Source organism: Choloepus didactylus, chromosome 13, assembly GCF_015220235.1.
Source record: "Choloepus didactylus isolate mChoDid1 chromosome 13, mChoDid1.pri, whole genome shotgun sequence".
Classification (NCBI taxonomy): domain Eukaryota; kingdom Metazoa; phylum Chordata; class Mammalia; order Pilosa; family Megalonychidae; genus Choloepus; species Choloepus didactylus.
In genome coordinates this window covers 69154678-69176642 of record NC_051319.1, presented here as the reverse complement: position 1 = coordinate 69176642, position 21965 = coordinate 69154678, and the positions used below count along the sequence as shown (strand labels likewise).

Genomic DNA, 21965 nt, shown 5'->3' with positions numbered 1-21965 from the left:
ACAACCTTGTCCAAGATCCTGGCCCCACATGACAACTGACAGATGCTTAATGGAAAGAGATTCAGACCGCAAAAGCTATAGTCAGCACTTTTCATTTCTTTGCACTATCCCTACCATCAGAGAACTGACTTCATCTAATTTTATGTTACAACATGCTCTAGTGATACATTTTAATACTTATCTCCACATCCAGAGGGTTTGGGATTTCTAATAAAAAGAAAAAAATATCCCAGTAATTATACAAGCAACTTGCTTCACTATAAGGGAAGCATTTATCTATAGTTGAGGCCAAGTCTCAGCTTTTACCCAGTACGTGTCCTGATCTCCAGAATACTTGAGTGTTTATTTAAGAGCAGTAACAAATTAATGTGAAATGAAGAGATAAACTTACACTTGGAATGAATACCAATGATACGGCAGGGGTTAAAAAAAAAAAAAAGAAATTTGTTGCCATAAAAAACAGTAAACTCCCCTTCACTGTGTGTGATATCCAGGCCATTATTGGGAATGTTGTAGAGAGAAGCCAGCACTTAGTGACTACCTACAGTATGCCAGGCATAGTTCTGAGCACTTCCTATGTACCAGCTCATTTCATTTTTGTAGCAACCCAGTTGTAAACTGATTACAAATCCCATTTTTGGATGAAAATACTAAAGCACAGAGAGGTTTAAATGACTTGCCTGAAGTTAAATGGTGTCACAATTAGAATCCACGCTGTCTGGCTCCATATATACCCCCAATGACCTACGCAGTGTCCTGCATTATGGAAGATTTGAGTAAGATGACATTTAAGATTCTATAAATCCATTGGTTGTAGGAAGTGGGAGTGGTATTTGACTTCTGACCATGAAGTCTTAAAGTCATGACCTGACCCCTCGGTGTGACAGGAAATCAGATGGAATCACTGAATCTTTGATGACACAGAATTGGATGCAATATTGGATACCAATTGTCCAGACCTAGCAGAAATGGAAGCAGAGAACAATGAAATGATATGCCCAAAGTCACAACCAATAAAGCTGCAAGACGTAGGACTCAAGGCTAGGGTTTTGGACTCCACGTCTCAGTGTTGTTTTCCACTATATCATGCTGCTACTTGCCCATAAGACCCAAAGAACAATGGAATGGGTATATGATTGGAACCTGGAGCATGTATATAGTACATGATGGGATTACATTTGATAGCAAAAAGAATCTTTAGGTAATTGAGATCTTGCTAACATCAAAGAAATAAGAAGGACCAATGCCTACTAGCAAACTTGCCTTCATACAGCATTAGAATATCTGTACCCAATTAAACGAATCCATTTCTGAGATTAAGACGAGACTGGATTCCCTGTTCTGTGTGTAACCATGCCTCATCTTTCTTATCTAGTAAAAATGAATGAGGTTGACAATTGGGATATTTGAGAAAGAAAGAACCTATAGTGTAATAAATAAATTTTAATATTACTGGCTGATCACAACACAGAACAAAACCAAGTGCTCAAGTAGGTCATGCAGAAAGAAAAGGTAGCCAGGGCCCACTAAACCAGGTGGGCTTCTTGGTTTTACAATCTCAAATCACACCCTGTGAGCTGAGAGAAGTGCATTGTCACACCTAACAGAACCTTTTAGCAAGCTGTTTTCCATCCCAATTCTCCCTGGGGACAGAGAGAGCCCAAAGTGCCAAAGCTGTATATGAAGCAATTTTAGTTTCTCAGCCCCACCTTTACAGGTGTTGGTGTAATGGGCAAGCAGCCACAAAAGAAGTGACGTGGGTGGAATAAAACAGAAACCAGAGATGACAGAATATACAAGTGATGAAAAATAATTCCCATATCTACCTCGTGCAAGTGCTGCCACACACTACTAACACGATTACAAACATAATGAAGAGTTTTTCCCCTTCTGGAATGACCTTGTACTTGGAAATATACTTGTTTTTTCTCTGTTCCCAGCGTTCCCTTTGAACTTGCCTAGGGTTGCCTTCTGGGATGAAATCAGCAGCCATTGGCTACCTGTGACTTACCTGTTGAGTCATAAAGCAAAGGCATATGTTCAAGGACTGGAGTATTTAGATCCAAGTGGAAAAAAGGACAATTTTCATGGAAGAAAGGATGCTCATAAGAGCATGAAACAGCTTTATACACTGTACTAGAGAAATTGGAGAAGGCTGCAAAGTGCAAAGTTCTATGTGTATTATTTTTCCCATGAAATGCAATGTCTAAAACACTGCTGCTTTCTTATTGCAGAGTTGAAATAATTTCACAGCAGAAATTTCTAAGTTTAAAGTTAAATGGATCCAACATCATTTGAAATGAATTTCTTCTATTAAAGTATGAAAATATATGAGTGGGTGCTTTGTAAATTGTAGCGTGCCATGACACTAGTTAATATTGTTCTGGTATTATGATTTTAGAATCTATATTCTTTATTAAGTAGAATTTCTGAGATAATGATTGTTAGCAGTGACTTAGCTTACTGTTTTATAGTATCTGTAAATTGGATATTGTATGGCTGCAATTAAGTGAGTGATCTGCCAATTCTTTAATTTTTCCATTGCTTTATTCTGGTATATGTTTAGAAACAAAAGTAGTTTCATAGTGGGCAAATATCTCAAGTAAATTTTCCCCCTGAGAAAATCTATAATTTCCTGTCAAGTTCATTGCAAGCAATGTTTGACAGTAATTTGACTAAGGACATTTACATGCACATGGAGAAATTACCAAAATTAAATCTTCAAACTTGGCTTATAACTCTAGTGGGTTTATCTTTTTAACTCTTTTATTGGAAAGGGAGAATTCACTTGAATATTAAACTGGACAGTGTAAATTTAAGTAGCTAGATTAAACGGGTGAAGCAAATGTTTTTTGCCCTGGGGAAGTCATAACCATTTTAGTAATACTGTATCACAGAGCCAATGATGTAAAGGCTGGATATTCTGAGACCAATTTCTCTTATCTTGAACCTCAGACAGCGTTCAATGTTTAATTATTATTGCTACCCTGAAAGTTTTCTTTGCTTGATTTTCCTCTTCTCAGTTCCTTCAAGCTACCCAGTGTTATTGTAACTCATCAATTAGACCAGAATTACATAGTAATAAAGAGGAAGTCACCTAGAGTTAAAAGTAACAAGTTCCATGTCCTGGCCTTATACTAGAAAACTAGAGTTCCTCGGTGTGCTATGGGCACAAAGCAGAGAAAGGAGTTGATTTTCAAATAAATTACCAACACACAGTCTTCACAATTATGCAGAGAATCAAATGGTCACAGCTGAATTCCCTTAAAGTTCGTTTTGCCTGAGAACTGCAAGGGAACGTCAATTTGGAAGTCTCATTGCAAACATATTTTGCAGTCCCCTCCCCTTTTATTCACATTCGTGCCATCTTATGACTATGAACTGGTGATGTGTATGCTTGATAGATGACATTTTATCTAGTATTGGTGACAATCTAGTCTGTGCCCATTTGATGACCAGAAAACAGTGTTTCCAATTCTGCAACAAAATCACCTCTTGCTTCTCTTACCTAAAACCTCACATTCTGAGAATCGTTAGCTTAGTCTGACTTCCAGGGCTTTCCTACAGCTCCTATCCTTGACCAATGGGGCATCCTACACTCTGAACCTTTAAGTGGTGGAAGAAATTGCAGTAGTTTGCCACACCTGAAAACTTTCTGCTAAAAAGTGTCAGTCCTGCTCTGTAGAGGTAGCTTAACTCTCAAGAATATGGTATGAATATTCAGTAGTATTTGCAACTTAAATCCAGTTTCATTCCTCATACTCAACATTCCAGCTGTGACTTTAGTTACATTATTTTTTGTCTTGTGCTTCTCCACTATTTAGCACAGCTGTCTTGTTCATATCATGAGGCCACATTTCATAGGTAGGGAGACAAGAATATTTGGATTTCCATACAGTTGTTTTTAAAAGTTCTTAGAACAAAAGTTTAATTTCAGAATCTGATATTGTAAAAGAATTGGGTTATATGTATGCAAAGTGGGGCTGTAAAGCCATGACCCAAAAAAGAAGCATTTGGGACTTGTAAAAAGCACATAGAATTAGGGATGGAGGGAAAAGGGTGGTGATGATGTGAACTTTTGCTATGCAGATTATTAGCAAGTTTCAGATTGCATATTTTAACAAGTCCTGACAGATGTCCTTGCTCTAAAACAAATCATCAAATACGGATTGTTTCTTGGTTTTGTTGGACTCCAGGATCTGACTTCCTTATTCACTCTCTAGCAAGGTGCCTATCCTAATTCCACTACAAATCTAACTCTGGAAAGACAGAGTGTGAAACCAAACAAGGCTCCAAATATGAATCTTTAAGTACATCTCAAAGTTCTATCTGTTACCTGTAAGCCTGTTCCCATGCCTTCAACTCAGAGATATTCAGTGATAACAGGTAGGGAGGGGAACATGGGCACTGGGTTTAAAGCTGCTTGTATTATCCCTTATTAGTGACTTGTGGTTTCACAACTTCTCCGAGTCTGAGACTGTAATACTTAGGGATAATAAAATGAGTTGTTCATCAAGGAAAGGTTGGAGATTTCCCAACATAGATAAATGGTGCATTGCGTCTTCTGGTTCTGATCAGGAAAAGCCACAGGAGCCATATATCATCAGTTCTGGTTTGGACTTTCCAGACCATCCTTAGTAATAGCGAGAACAGTGTTGTTCTGACAGGAGACCACCTACATCTGGAAATTCTGGTAACAGAATTACATCTTTGGGGCACCCTAAACTGAATCTGATCCTCCTAGTTAAAAGCAAGGCTGGTTTAAAAAAAAACTAATATCCAGTAAATGCATACTAAATAAATACTTTCGGACAGTCTAAAGAATAAAGTGATGAATAAAAATGCCCCCTATTTTTCTCAAATATGTGTTAAAGTTGAAACTGACTTCTCCTTGCTCCAATTTCAATTCTGTAGTGCCTTATCTAAACTGACAATGTCAATTATTCTTAGTCACAAATGCACTTGACTTTTCAAAACATTTCTTGGAGTAGCAATCATAGTAGTTCAATAATTACATTATTTGCCTTTCCTAGATGAATTGAAACTTATCTTTCAATTACATACTGTGTTTTTCATTTACCAAAATTATTTACTTTTTGTTTTTGCTGTCAACAGGTTCATTGAACCCAAAGTGGGAAGACATCTTAGAAATCTTCTCAGATCTTTTTAAATGATTCTGGTAGGACAATCTCTATCACAGATTTCTAAATTAGGCATTCCAATTTTGTCTGATCTAAAGCCTTCCTCCATTTTTTAAGGGAGGGTCTATATTACTATTATTATAATGTAGAATTCTGCTATTAAGAAATGAAAACCCAGTGGCACAAAGAGCCAGCTCCAGGGTCATCAAGTAGCCGTTACTCAAGAAGTCATTAGTCAGCAGGAATGTGAACAGAAAAGTGCACAGTGATGTTCACAGCAGCATTATTCACAGTTGCCAAAAGATGGAAGCAACCCAAGTGTCCATCAACCAATGAATGGATGAACAAAACGTGCTATAAACATACAATGGTATATTAACCAGCAGTAAGAAGTAATGAAGTCCTGAAGCATGCAACAAAATGGATGAACCTTGAGGACATTAGTCAAACACAGAAGGACAAATATTGTATGATCTCAGGAATAGGAACTAATTATAATAAGTAAACTCATAGAGCTAAAATCTAGAATATAGGTACCAGGAGATAGAATGAGGGTAGAATGGGGAGCAGATGCTTAATGTGTGCAGAGTTTTTAACTAGGTTGAATTTAAATACCTGGAAATGGATAGAGGTGGTGGAAAGTCTTGTGGTGCCATTACTGGCCCTTCCCCCATTCCTTCACCAGCTTGGTGTGGGGCTGGCCCACACTCCCAGTGCGGGCCCCTGGTCCCAGTTTTGTAGGGAGCAGAGTAACTCTTTTGCATGTACCAGAGTGCCTGAGTGTCTATGCTAGTCTGTCTGGTGGCAGGTTGAAGGACTGAACCATCACAGGCTCACTATCCCAGAACTTGCCCTGTATATAGAGGCAGCTCACAGATCTCTTCCACAGAATACTGTAGGAGAAAAGTTAAATTACATCTCCCTGGGGCATAGGACTGCCAACTGTGGGATACAGAGTGTAGTGCCTGGAATCATGAAGAAACACTAGTAGAAAAGGAACATTGAGTATAAATGGAGCAATTCCTAGGGCCATAAGCTCATGCCCAGGTCAAGATGTATGCTCAGAATAAAACAAGGGAAAGCCTATGCTTTTGCCTTGTGTGGTTCTCTAAACTCATTGTTAGGATGGCCAAGCTCTGAAGAGGAGCACTTGCACAGGCCATACTGAAAAAACTGAGAAAGGTAGTTTCTCCATCCTACCCACCCTACTTTTTTTGTTACTTCCTGGCATTCAACAAAATATTAGTCATTACGCTAGCTAAATACAACCTTCAGGAACACACACCTCAGTATCCAAATTCCAGAAATAAAACATTAAAGTATCAAAATGTCCAGGATGCAAACAAAAGAATACAAAACATAAAAAGAAACAGAAAATGCTGACCTTTGCAAAGGAGCAGGATAAAGCATAAACCATCAACATAAGATAGACATGGGACATAACAGACAAAGGCTTTCAAAAACTGGTCCTAAATATGTTCAAAGAGCTAAAGGAAAACATGAACAAAGAACTAAAGGAAATAAGAAAAATATAGATGAACAAAAAGAGAACATCAGTAAAAATGTAGAAACCATGAAAAGGAACCAAACAGAGCTGAAGATTGCAGCAACAGAAATACAAAAATTATCTAAAGGGTTTCAACAGCAGATTGAAGCTGTCAGAAGAACAAATCAATGAACTCAAAGATTGGTCAAATGCCAAAGATAAAGAGAGAATTCTGAAGGCCACCAGAGAGAAGCAGTGTACCAGGTACAAGGCAGCCTCAGTAAGATTAAGTGCTGATTTTTCATCAGAAACCATGGCGGCAAGAAGATAGTGAGATGACATCTTTAAAGTGCTTCAAGGAAAAAACTCCCTATATTTGGCAAAACTGTTTTTCAAAAATGAGAGAAAGATTAAGATATTCCAGGATAAACAAAAGCTCAGGGATACATCACCTCAAGACTGGTCCTACAAGAAATGCTAAAGGGAATTTTTCAGGTTGAAAGGAAAGGACACTGGAGAATAGATCAAAGCCACATGAAGAAATAAAGATCTTCAGTAAAGATAAAACAACTTGGATAAATATAAATGGCAGTACTATTGTATTTGTTGTTTGTAACTCCACTTTTTACTTCATATTTTTGATGTGCACATCTGTAAAGACTGACTGAAAGGGTATGCATGAACTGGAGTTAGATGCTAACCACAAAGGTAGCATGAGTGTCTGCTTGTACACATGAGGCACTTAGCAATGCATGAGTGTGTGGTGGGGAAGTGAGGACGACTGCAACTCCAGAAAGCTGCAGATTGGTATGTCTCCGTGGGAGCTTGTTTCTTTGTCAGTTGCCAAATTCAACTTTAGAAAGAAAGAAATTAGTTGGAACAAAGGAACCTTAGGTTTTGGAAATCATAAATGTGGGATGACAGGGCAGTTAAAGCATTTGTGGAGTATATCAGCTGCCTTTTGTAGGGTAAATATGAAGTATCAAACTGCACCAGTCCATTCAAAGCTCCAACACACTCTCTCTCTCTGACTTAGGGACAAACACCTCGGTTCTAATTCTGTTTTGCCACCTACAACTCCCTTGCAACTCCTTGCAGGTCATGACAGCTAAGGAAAATTCCCATACCTGCTTTCATATTCAATGAATTGTTCCAGATAATTTCAGTGACCTTCATAAGCTTCAAAGAAATCTAGCAGGAAAATTCTAAGTCATGTTCCCAACTTTGTAAACAACAGTAATCTGAAGCAAGTGCCTTGATGTTCACTTCTCCAAATGCCCAATGGAATTTTTTAACCATCTCAGGGTGTACATATGGATGAATTAACTCATTCAGATTAAAACCTTTGAGCCTTAAGCATTCAAAGTGGAGTGGGGAACTAAGGCAATGAAAAGGATACTTCAAGAAACTCTGCCCCCTTTCTTTAGCTTTAAAATTACAGTTTATTTTTATTATTTTAGAAGTAATCCAAGATGTTTAAAAAAAGCTAACCCATGCTTCTTAAGTGCTTCAAATCCCTTGATAATCCCCGTGTGTATTTAACACATAAATATCAGCAGAAAAAAGAAAACTTGTCTTTTTAGAAGTATCAAATCTCAAGGATCTTTACTGGCTAGCCTAAACTTTCTCCTTCATAGTGGAAAAAAGGTATTCCAATTATGGAAATGAGGAATCTTGGTTTGTCATCTGAAAAGGCTTAATGTGGAGTATATTTACCAGCCAGTCTTTAATAATTGTGTTTATTCTTTCTATACAGCATACAGGTGTCACACTGTGCATTTTGTTGCATATTGTTAAGTAGAGAAAATATTCTATGGGTTCCTTCTCTATTACTTTTCTCAACCGTAATCTTTAGTTTCCGATGGGACTGTTATTGCTGTCTTCTATGAGAAGAGTAAATGGAGAGAACCTAAGATGGCGGCTAGGTGTGACAGGGTGAAAAAACACCTCCATGAAAAAACTAGATAAAGGCCAGAAAGTGACCCAGAACACCAGTTTCAGCGATGCACCAGCTGGACAAGTTCTGCTAAATCCACAGGGACTGTGCATTTGGTGAAACCAGGAGACAGCATTCTGAAACGAGTGAGTGAGCTGGCTGAAAGTCCGGCAGACATGTGGCAGTGTGGGGAAATCATGGGTTGGTGTTTGGAGATGGACTAGCTCCTTTAAAAAAAAAACAACAACAACCCAGGAGCGGCTGCAGTTATGATAGTGAGAACTGCACAGTGAAGCATGGCAGGAGCAGACTGTGCCAACGTTTCAGTGTCTGGCATGGAGGATAGCCCACTGCTGACTGTTTTGGGGCCAGGGGGACAGAGGGGAGCCAAAAGGAGAAAGAAACCGCACCCCTTGCAGCCATCTCCCCAGTGGGTGGGGGACACTCCTGCCTGGGGCCCAACCCACAGCCCAGAGCCACGCCAAGAAACCCAGTGTGACAGGAAGTATTTCCCGCAGCACCACGCACATGCCACAATATCAGCTGTGGACAGTGGCCTTTAGTGCACCCGCAGCTAATTGTCCTGGAGCTGGGAAGGCGGAGCTGTACGAAAAGGGGGAAATTAACACACCACATTCAGCCATCTCTACAGCAGGCTGGGAATGCCCCTGCACGGCCTGGTGGCCCAGGGCTTCCCTGGCCGGCTGGTGCGCACTGTGATGTGGCACAGCCTTCCCTCAGCAGAGGTCCTGGAAGAGCATGGCTGAGAAGGTGAATCCACTTGGAAATCCCAGGGACCCTATGCCAATACCAAGGACTTGTGGATCAGCAGCAGAGACAGTCTGTGGCAAGACTGAAATGAAGGCTTAGACTCTTGCAACAGCCTTAAATCTCCAGGAACACCTGGGAGGTTTGATTATTAAAGCTGCCCTGATTCCCTAACCACCCAGACACAAGGCCCACATTCAGGGTGGACAGCACCAAAAACACACCCAAACTTAGTGCACCAATTGAACCCCACAAGAATCAGATCCCTACTCACCACAAAGACAAAGTTGGGGAGAAATAACTTGAGGGAAATAGGTGACTTGCGGACGCTATCTACTGGTTAGTTACAGAAAGTGTATGCCACCAAGCTGTAGATCTGACAAATTAAAGATTGGTATTTTTTATATCTGGAAAGAACCCTATCAAGTAAAGCAAATGCCAAGAGGCCAAAAACAACAGAAAATCTTAAAGCATATGATAAAACCAGACGATACGGAGAACCCAAACCCAAACACCCAAATCAAAAGATCAGAAGAGACAAAGTACTTGGCAAAATTAATCAAAGAACTAAGGACAAACAATGAGAGCATGGCACAGGATATAAAGGACATGAAGAAGAGCATGGCACAGGATATAAAGGACATAAAGAAGACCCTAGAGAGCATAAAGAAGAAATTGCAAGAGTAAATTAAAAAATAGAAGATCTTATGGAAATAAAAGAAACTGTTGGCCAAATTAAAAAGACTGTGGATACTCATAATACAAGATTAGAGGACGTTGAACAATGACTCAGCCTCCTCAAGGACCACAGAATAGAAAATGAAAGAACAAAAGAAAGAATGGGGAAAAAAATCGAAAAAATCGAAATGGATCACAGGGATATGATAGATAAAATAAAATGTCCAAATTTAAGAATCATTGGTGTCCCAGATGGGAAAGAGAAGGGTAAAGTTCTAGAAAGAGTATTCAAGGAAATTGTTGGGGAAAATTTCCCAAACCTTCTACACAATATAAATACACAAAGCATAAATGCCCAGCGAACTCCAAATAGAATAAATCCAAATAAACCCACTCCAAGACATATTCTGATCAGACTGTCAAATACTGAAGAGAAGGAGCAAGTTCTGAAAGCAGCAAGAGAAAAGCAATTCACCACATACAAAGGAAACTACATAGGACTAAGTAGTGACTACTCAGTGACCACCATGGAGGTGAGAAGGCAGTGGCATGACATATTTAAAACTCTGAGAGACAAAAATTTCCAGCCAAGAATACTTTATCCAGCAAAACTCTCCTTCAAATTTGAGGGAGAGCTTAAATTTTTCACAGACAAACAAATGCTGAGAGATTTTGCTAATAAAAGACCTGCCCTACTTCAGATACTAAAGAGAACCCTACCAACAGAGGAAGAAAGAAAGGAGAGATAGATATAGAGAAATTTAACAGACATATATTAAAAATTACATCCCAAATCACCAGGACACACATTCTTCTCTAGTGATCATGGATCTTTCTCCAGAATAGACCATATGCTGGAATGTAAAACAAGCCTCAATAAATTTTAAAAAAAATTGAATTTATTCAAAGCACATTCTCTGACCTCAATGAAATACAAATAGAAGTCAATAACCATCAGAGACTTAGAAAATTCACAAACAACTGGAGGGCAAAAATGAGGGGGAGATGAAAACATTCCCAGATAATCAAAAGCTGAGGGACTTCATCACCAGTAAATCAGTCCTGTAAGAAATACTAAAGGAAACTAAGCAGGCTGAAAGGAAGGGACACTAAACAATTGACTGAAACCACATGAAGAAATAAAGATTTCCAGTAAAGATCACATGGTAAATATAAATACCAATACTACTGTATTTTTGATTTGTAACTCCACTATTTACTTCCTACAGGATCTAAAATACATAACGGTAAATCCAAAATCCAAAAATCAGTGGTTTTGGACTCAACGTAAAATATGTAATTTTTGACAAGAACTACATAAAGGTGGGGGAATGGAGGAGTATAGAAACATAGTTTATGTGTCCTATTGAACTTAACTTGGTATCAAAGAAAAACAAGATTGTTATGGATTTAAGAGGTTAAATTTAAGCGCCACAGTAAACACAAAGAAAGTATCAGAGAATATGACCATAAAGATGAAAAGTAGAGTATGGGTTATGAGAAGTGGGGGAAGAGGCAATGGGGAGTTAAGAAATGAGTGTAGGGTTTCTGTTTGGGGTGAAGGGAAATTTCTAGTAATGGAAGGTGGGAAGATGATAGCATTGCAACATTGTAAATGTGATTAATCCCACTAATGGAATGCTAGGGAGGGATTGGAATGGGAAGATTTAGGCTGTATATATGTTTTCACAAGTGAAAAAAAAAAGAAAAAAAAAAGGCAGTCTAAATAGATAACGACAATTAAATGCCAAGGATGATCCTGGATGGGATCTGAGGATGGAGGAGAGGAGACTCAAAGGGACACACTTGGGACAAAAGAAAGAAAAAAAAGGAAATATAGAATGTAAGCTTTGTATCAATGTTGAATTTCTTGAACTTCTTAGCTGCGCTTAATGGGATTGCATAAAAGAATGTTCTTGTTCATGGTAAATGTATATGTGAATTATATTGTTTGTTCAAGGATGTGTGCAGCCTGCTCTCATATGTTCAGAAGACAGAGCAATAGATGATGGATGATAGGGAGGGAGGGAGGGAAAGAAAGAAATGATGTGACAGAATGTTAAAGTTGTTGGATCGGGGTATCGGGGAAGGGAGGTCAGGGAATGCTGGAGTTCTGTGTATGGGGTTTGTATTGTTTTTGCAGCTGTTCCTGTAAGTTTGAATTTATTTTAAAATAAAATTAAAAAAAAAATTAACAACACACCCTATGAAGGATTTTGGAGACCATTAAATGGAATTTTCAATCATAAAAAAAAAGAAAGAGTAAATGGCAACCCCCCCCCAGAACATTGGATAAAGAATTCCACTAGAAATGATATTTCTGCCAACCTGAGAAAGCTAAATGGGCATATCAACAAGGGTTGAACATTTCTACTGAACTGATATCTGTTTTCCAAGCAATAACTTACAGCGAAATCTTTTAGCCTGAGACTTTTGAGGGCATGTTTTTCTGATCAGGTTAAACTTTCCAAAGTAGCTAAACCTAGGATGGGGACATCTGGGGAGATGCCCCCAAAGTTTGTGAGTCCTCTGCAGACCACCCTGAACCATCAGAGCCCATGGATAGGACACAGTTCTGCCTTTAGAGCTGGCACTTCCCTAATGTAGGAGACACTGCAGAGCCTCTCCCAGCATAAGGCTGAACAGGTGGCCCCCTCAAGAGCTGCCCCCATCTTCTCTGTGTCTACCATGATGTAAACAAGGGAAAGACTCAACATCAGGTAATAACCAAACATAGCCTCTATGTTTGAAGGAAATAACTGTGAAAATATGAGTAAATTAAATGCAAAAGCAAGGGGATAACCAAGGAAACCATGCCTAGACAACAGAAAATTACAACCTACACTAAGAAAAACAAAGTTATGGCCCAGTCAAAGGAACAAACGTACACTTCAACTGAGATACAGGAATTTAAACCACTAATGCTAAATCAATTCAAAAAGTTTAGAGAAGATATTGCAAAAGAGATAGAGGCTGTAAAGAAAACACTGGGCATATATAAGGCAGAAATCGAAAGTTCAAAAAAACAACTAGTAAAATCTATGGAAATGAAAGGCACAACACAAGAAATGAAAGACAATGAAAACATACAACAGCAGATCTCAAGAAGCAGAAGAAAACACTCAGGAACTGGAGAACAAAACACCCGAAAGCCTCCATGCAAAGGAGCAGATGGAGAAAAGAATGAAAAAAATATAAGCAATGTCTCTGGGAACTTAAGGATGAAACAAAGTTCAATAATGTACGTATCATTGGTGTCCCAGAAGGAAAAGAGAAGGAAAAAGGGGCAGAAGCAATAATAGAGGACATAATTAATGAAAATTTCCCATCTCTTATGAAAGACATAAAATTACAGATCCAAGAAGCGCAGTGTACTCTAAACAGAGTAGATCTGAATAGACCTATGCCAAGGCACTTAATAATCAGATTATCAAATGTCAAAGACAAAGAGAGAATCCTGAAAGCAGCAAGAGAAAAGCAATCCATCACATACAAAGGAAGCTTAATAAGACTATGTGCAGATCTCTCAGCAGAAACCATGGAGGCAAGAAGGAAGTGGTGTGATATATTTAAGATACTGAAAGAGAAAAACTGCCAACCAAGAATCCTATATCCAGTGGCAGGCCCTGCTCCCCTGAGGTACGCATACCCCATCCTCAGGCAGCTCAGATTTGTCTCTCCTCTCTGAAGGGAGGCCGGGGGGTGGGGTAGAACCACTATCCGTGGAGCCACCATCCACTAACCTTGGCTCAAGCAGTTTGGGCTTTCCGGGGGACCACCCATGAGGGAATCTCTACTCCTACCCTTTTGGACCCTTTCGTGCTATTAAAAAATGAGATCCATGGCGGAGTGGTGAGGAGCAGAATTTCGTCTCTCCCCTAGAGCAGCTGGCAATTACCCAAGAACTATATGAAACAGTGTTTTCGGGGTCTCCAGTAACCAGTCGCACATTGGACGCAAGTTTGGAATTGGAGGAAAAGCTGAGATCGCAGCGAACATTGTAAGTTCCCCAGACCAGGGGTCTGGCGCCCCTCCCCACCCAGACCTCACAGACTGTCTTGCTGCCGGCTCCCTGAAAGGGGGGAAAAAAAACACCAGAAAACAGCAATCTGCTGAGGGCAAGAAGGGAGGCTCAATCCAGCCTCAACTGCAGAATTAATTAACAAATTAATTAACTAACTTTGGGAGCTGGGGTGCTAAAGAAGGGCTGGGCTCCGAGAAGTGGGGGCACGTAAAAGCGGGCACCCATTCCCAGACTCCAAAAAAGCCATTTTTTTTTCCCCTACATTTTGTCCCTTCTGGCTTCTCACTGATCCCTTATCTTTTTGCATTTCAATAGCCCCTGGCAAGGGTGGAACTGAAGCAGTTGGAGAGTAATTATCAGACAATAGCCCAAAGCATATCTTTAAATGCTCTATTCTGACACTGACAAAACTTCCAGGCTGGGGAAAGACTTTTAAAAGAGACTCTTTTTTTTTTTTTTTTTTTCTACTTTTTTTTTTTTTAAATCTGAAAGTAATATATGTGGTTATTTTCTATCAGAAAGCCCAGGTTGGGGGACTGGGCTGGGCTTGGGGGAGACAGAGTACCCACAATGTCTTTGAATTCCGTATTCACTACTGAAGGCCTCCACCCCCGTCTTTAATTGGCAACTCAGGCTGACCAAGGAATCTACCTGGAGAGGCCTCAAAGAGGAGAGAGAAGGGAATAGTGCCTCTGAGAAACAACTGGAGTTCTGAGGATTGGGAGAGTGGAGGGAGGTCCAGCTCAACTGGCAGTCCTCCTTCTGGGAACTCAGACCCCAGGGGCTGGAATTCAGATTCCGGCTTCAGTCAGCCACGCCCCTAAAGCCACTAAAGTCTCCGTACCTCCTTACACTGGTGGGGGAGCTGCGGGCTGGCTACCGCCACCTGCTGGACAGGAGAGGAAAAGCACCAATTCTAAAGGCCTCATAGGAGGGTCTCATTCTCAGGAAAACTCCATACCCTCCCAGTGAGACCTGGGCCTCACTAGACTGTGAAAATCTGACTAGGGTCGATCATATCTGAGGAGACCCACTCACAAAAAGGTTACATAGAGGCAGAGCAAGAAACAGAAAAAACAAGAGGGGAAAAATTCTGATCAACTAAATAGAACCTAAGTTAGAGGTCTAGAATAAGTTGAACTGAATAACAGAGGCCAGAGAACAAAGCCAACCAACAAGAAAACCACTAGGTAAAAGACAGAAAACAAGCTCCAAAATAAACTAATCAAGAAAATCAGATGCCTAGACAACTTAAGATAACGAGCCATACCAGGAAACACGAAAACATGGACCAGCCAAAGGAACAAACTAATAGCTCAGCTGAGACACAGGAGTGGAGGCAACTAATGCTAAATAAATTTGATGAAATGAAGGAAGATATAGCAAAAGAGCTGAAGGATATAAAGAAGACACTGGCTGACCATAAAGAAGAATTCATAAACTTAAAAAAACAAATGGCAGAACTCATGGGAATGAAGGCCACAATGGAGGAGATGAAAAACACAATGGAGGGACACAACAGTAGATTTGAACAGGCATAAGAAAGGATCAGTGAACTGGAAGACAGGTCATTCGAATTCATACACACAAAAGAACAGTTGGTGAAAAAAATGGAAAAATATGAGCAGGGTCTTAGGGAACTGAGTGACAACATGAAACGCACAAATATACGTGTTATGGGTATCCCAGAAGGAGAAGAGAGGGGAAAAGGGGCAGAAAGAGTAATAGAAGACATATTCACTGAAAATTTCCCAACTCTTATAAAAGACAGAAGATTAGAGATTCAAGAAGTACAACATACCCCAAATAGAGATTCAAGAAGTACAACATACCCCAAATAGAGATTCAAGAAGTACAACATACCCCAAATAGAGTAGATCCCAACAGACCTACTCCAAGATACTTACTGGTCAGATTGTCCAATGTCAAAGACAAAGAGAGGATTCTGAAAGCAGCAAGAGAAAAGCAATCCATCACATACAAGGGAAGGTCAATAAGACTATGTACAGATTTCTCTGCAGAAACCATGGAGGCAAGAAGACAGTGGCATGATATATTTAAGATACTGAAAGAGAAAAACTGCCAACCAAGAATTCTATATCCAGCAAAACTTTCCTTCAAAAATGAGGGAGAGATTAAAACATTTTCAGACAAACAGACACTGAGAGAGTTTGTGAATAAGAGACCGGCACTACAAGAAATACTAAAGGGAGTGCTACAGGCTGATAGGAAAAGACAGGAGAGAGAGAGTTGGAGAACAGTGCAGAAATGAAGATTATCAGGAAAGGTAAAAGGAGAGGAAAAACTAAGATATGACATATAAATTCCAAAAAACAAAATGGTAGTAGAAAGTACTGCCCTTACAGTAATAACACTAAATGTAAATGGATTAAACTCCCCAATAAAAAGACACAGACTGGCAGAATGGATTAAAAAACAGGACCCATCTATATGCTGTCTACAAGAAACTCACTTTAGACACAAGGACAAACATAGACTGAAAGTGAAAGGTTGGAAAAAGATATTTCATGCAAACAACAACCAGAAAAAAGCAGGAGTAGCTATATTAATATCAGACAAGTTAGACTTTAAAAGAGAAACAATTAAAAGAGACAAAGAAGGACACTATATATTAATAAAAGGGTCAATTCATCAAGAAAACATAACAGTCATAAATATTTATGCACCAAACCAGAATGCCCCAAAATTCATGAGGCAAACACTGCGATCACTGAAAGGAGAAATAGATACCTCTACAATAATAGTTGGAGACTTCAATACACCACTCTCATCAATGGATAGAACATCTAGACAGAGGATCACTAAAGAAACAGAGATGTTGAATTGTATGATAAACGAACTAGACTTGACAGACATTTATAGAACACTACATCCAACAACAGCAGGATACACTTTTTTCTCAAGTGCTCATGGAACATTCTCTAGGATAGACCACATGTTGGGTCACAAAGCAAGTCTCAACAAATTTAAAAATATTGATATTATACAAAACACTTTCTCAGACCACAATGGAATGAAGTTGGAAATAAATAAAAGGCAGAAGGTCATAAAATTCACAAACATATGGAGGCTAAACAACACCCTCTTAGAAAACCAGTGGGTAAAGGAAGAAATTACAAGAGAAATTAGTAAATACCTCGAGGCAAATGACAATGAAAACACAACTTATCAAAACTTATGGGATGCAGCAAAAGCGGTGCTGAGAGGGAAATTTATTGCCCTAAATGCCTATATTAAAAGAGAAGAGAGAGCAAAAAAGAGAAATTAGTAAATACCTCGAGGCAAATGACAATGAAAACACAACTTATCAAAACTTATGGGATGCAGCAAAAGCGGTGCTGAGAGGGAAATTTATTGCACTAAATGCCTATATTAAAAGAGAAGAGAGAGCAAAAATTGAAGAGTTAACTGCTCACCTGGAGGAATTAGAGAAAGAACAGCAAACTAACCCCAAAGCAAGCAGAAGGGAAGAAATAACAAAGATTAGAGCAGAAATAAATGCAATTGAGAACAGGAAAAGAATAGAGAGAATCAACAAAACCAGAAGTTGGTTCTTTGAGAAAATCAATAAAATTGATGGACCACTGGCTAGGCTAACAAAAAAAAAGAGAGAGCAGATGCAAATAAATGCAATCAGAAATGGGAAAGGAAATATAACTACCGACCCTGCAGAAATTAAGGAGATAATGAGAAGATACTATGAGCAACTATATGCTAATAAACTAGACAACTTAGACGAAATGGACAACTTCCTAGAAAAGCATAAACAACCAACATTAACTCAAGAAGAAATAGATGACCTCAACAAACCAATCAGAAGTAAAGAGATTGAGTCAGTCATCAAAAAGCTCCCAAAAAGGAAAAGCCCAGGACCAGATGGTTTCACATGTGAATTCTACCAAGCATTCAAGAATGAATTAGTACCAATCCTGCTCAATCTCTTCAAAAAAATTGAAGAAGAGGGAAAGCTACCTAACTCTTTCTATGAAGCCATCATCACCCTAATACCAAAACCAGGAAGAGATACTACAAAAAAAAAAAGAATCCTATATCCAGCAAAGCTGTCCTTCAAATATGAGGGAGAGCTCAAAATATTTTCTGACAAACAGACAATGAGAGACGTTGTGAACAAGACACCCGCCCTACAGGAAATACTAAAGGGAGCACTACAGAGTGATAGAAGACAGGAGTGTGTGGTTTGGAAGACAATTTTGGGAGATGGTAACACAACAATGTAAGTACACTGAACAAAGATAACCATGAATACGGTTGAGAGAGGAAGGTTGGGAGCATGTGAGACACCAGAAGAAAGGAGGAAAGATAAAGACTGGGACTGTGTAACTTGGTGAAATCTAGAGTGTTCAACAATTGTGATAAAATGTACAAATATGTTCTATTACGAGGGAGAACAAGCAAATGTCAACCTTGCAAGGTGTTAAAAATGGGGAGACATTGGGGGAGAGATGCGATCAACATAAACTAGAGACTGTAACTAATAGAATCATTGTATTATGCTTCCTTTAATGTAACAAAGGTGATATACCAAGGTAAATGCAGATAAGAGGGGGGGATAGGGGAGGTATGTTAGACACTTGACATTGGTGGTATTGTCTGATTCTTTACTTTACTTTATTTTAAAGTTATTTTTCCTTTTGCTGCTTCTTAGCTGTCATTTTTTTTCCTCTATCTTTTGCCTCTCTACCTTCTCTGACTCTCCCTTCTGCTTTGTGGACTCTCCCTTCTGCTTTGTGGAAGAAATGTAGATGCCCTCATATAGATAGTGGTGAAGGTGGTGAACACATAAATATATGACCATACAGAGAACCATCGATTATTTACTTGGGATGGAATGTATGGTGAGTGAACAAAACCGTATTAAAAAAAAATGGGTTAATGACAAAACCTCGAGGGCAGTATACTGAGTGAAATAAGCCAGACACATAAGGACAATTATTGCAGAGTCTCACTGATAGGAACGAATTATAATATGTAAACTCATAGACATGAAATATAATGTACCAAGATATAGGACGAGGCTTAAGAAGGAAGCAGTTGCTTAGTATGAGCAGAATGTTCAATTAGGATGAACTTAAATGTTTGGAAATGAACAGACGTGTCGGTAGCAAGATGTGAGAATAACTAACGGTGGTGAATGGCGTGTGAATGAGGTGGAAAGGGGAAGCTCAGAGTCGTATATGTCACCAGAAGGAAAGTTGGAGGTCAAAAGATGGGAATGTATAAAACTCAATCCTATGGTGGGCAATGTCCATGATTAACTGTACAAATATTAGAAATTGCTTCCATAAACCAGAACAAATGTATGACAATACAACTAGAAGTTAATAATAGAGGGATATATAGGGAAGAAATATATACCTATTGCAAACTATATACTACAGTTAGTAGTATTTCAACATTTTTTCATAAACAGTAACAAATGTATTATACCAACACTATGAGTCAACAATTGAGGAGGGGTTGGTTAGGGATGGGGGGGATTCAGGTTTCCTTTTCTTTTTTTCTTTTTTTCATCTTTCACTTTATTTCTTGTATGGAGTAATGAAAAGTTTCTAAAAATTGAACAAAAATTAAGTGTGGTGATGGATGCACAGCTGTATGAGGGTACCCAGGGGCAACTGATTGTAATGGTAAAATTATGTCACTTGAATTATTCATTAATGAAAAATATTTTCTTTTATTTTAAAAAAAAAGAAAAAGTAAATGTACAATGGGGGGAGGAAGGGAATGGGATATTTTGAATGTTCTTTTCTACTTTAATTTTTATTTTATTTTTTGGAGTAATGAAAATGTTCAAAGATTGATTGTGGTGATGAATGCACAACTATATGATGATACGGTGAGCAACTGATTGTACGCTTGGAATGACTATATGTTATGTGATTATATCTCAATAAAATTGCATTAAAATAAAAAAAAGCAAGTACTGTTGTACAAATATAGGCAAAAGGATGACAAATAACTCATAACTAAATCAGATTGACAGGGATAATTCAGGGGAAACTGAAGGGGAGAAGGCACACCTTATAGGCACCACTGCCTGCATTCTGGGAATGGGTATCATGCATAACATTTTTTTAAATGTAGAAGAAATATACTTCCACTCAACCTCTTCTGTATTGTTGGCAGCCAGAGAACTCCTTTTTTAAAGGTAGCATGTTATGGATGTATTCCTGCTCGTAAGGGAATGAGGAGCAGACATTTCTACATGTAATCATGCATAACATTCTGAGTGCAAGATAATAATTGTTGAATTCAGGATTTAGAGAAGGAACCATAAATGTAGTTCAAATATAGTTTCAACTGTTGTCAAGTTTTGAGTCATTGTAAAACTGATTTAATATTTTTATTACCATGAATATTTACAGCCTTCATTATATTATAGCATACCAATTCTTGGAACACACAGTACACTGGCAACCAGTGGTTAACTCTGAGATAGAGCAAAAGCTTTAGGGAAATGTGGGTTCAAATCATTTTACTTAAATAGGAGCTATGTGATCACGTTCAAATGTTAATGAGTAGGAACTAGTGGAAGGGGATGGTTCTACACACAAGAAAGAAATGAATAGTTGATGTTCTAAGATCCCTGAGATGGTGGGAGAGGACTGGATCCAGAGTCAGGTGAGGGCTGACCCAGGAGAAGATGTAGGTACACCTGTATGTGTGGTGGTAGGAAGTTGAAAGAATTCTGCCTCATGGCATTTCTAAGGTTATTTTTAGCTCTAAATAACACAAATACTAGCATCAAATCACTATTCTTAATCCCCAATCATGGTTCTCAGTTGTAAACTGAGATCAACTTAAACAACAAAAAAGAATTTTCTGCTGGGAAACTTGGAGAATCACATTAGGGAAGAGGTAGGATGCAAGAGAGACTTTGCAGCAGCCAAGACAGCTGCCAAACCCTCCCATGGAACTAGTCAAGTGAGAACTTCTCTGCTGCTTCCACTGAGCATCAGGTACCCCAGCTTGCAAAGCCTTCCCTGCAGCACTGGGTGATGGATGCTTCCATAGGCTCTGCTAGTCCTGCCTCTGCTGCTCTGGAAACTAGAATTGGCCTCTGCTCCAAGGAATTCTCTTTTTTTCTGTGACCTCAAGCTCCCAATTCATAATTGGTGAAATGTGTATCTCATTGCTCATATTCTTTCACTCTAGCTACAAAGGACGCTGGAAAATTATCTGGCCTGCGTGGCTTGTATGGTGGGATCTGCCTCTCTTGAAGACCAATGTAATGGAGAATTCCCCCATCATAGGAAAGGGGTTGACAATTCTGGGCAGCTAAAAATGCCCATTAAGATAGCTGCTGCAGCTGATGGAGCATCTTTGTGGGAATTAGTAAAAGGTGTCCCATTAGGCAGATGCAGCATTATGGGTCAGCCAGTGGATGGCAGCTTTGAAAGACTTTTTAAAAATTCTCTTTCCTCAAGTTGGATCCATTTGTGAGCAGAAGTAGGCAAGCAGAAGTAGATAGATTTCAGTCCTTACCTCCTCTCTGCTGGGCACTCAGCTACCTCTCAGCTTAATCAAGGCATAACCTACCCAAACATGTGTGATTCTTCTGAAGAATCTACACCTGCCAAAGATAAGGGGATTAAATGTGACCATGAAACCGTGCACACACAAATGGCAGATTCCTGTGGCACTGTTGATTCCCAGACTCTGTAAATTCTAAGTCCATTATTTTACAACCATCCATAAAGCCGTAAATGACTGCCTCCCAGCCAATTGGCAGACATTATCAGAAAAGGCAGATAAAACCCTTTTTTTTTTCCTCTTGCTATTTTTCAGGTCCTGAAGTGCAAAGGTTCCTGTTTTGACTCAACAGTTGAAGACTCTTATCTGGATTTTCTGAGTTCTGTCTTGAGAAATTCTCTTTCACAAGGAATGTTT

At 39.1% G+C, this 21965-nt stretch overlaps 1 protein-coding gene and 1 non-coding gene across 2 annotated transcripts in view; both read right to left on the bottom strand.

The window, feature by feature from the left end:
- The window catches only part of CCDC192 (coiled-coil domain containing 192), a 213826-nt gene that overhangs the window by 68325 nt on the left and 123536 nt on the right, over nt 1-21965 (bottom strand). The window lies entirely within an intron of this gene.
- LOC119508607 lies at nt 20152-20286 on the bottom strand. The gene has a single exon (XR_005211511.1). It is a non-coding gene; the product is annotated as a small nucleolar RNA U109 (small nucleolar RNA).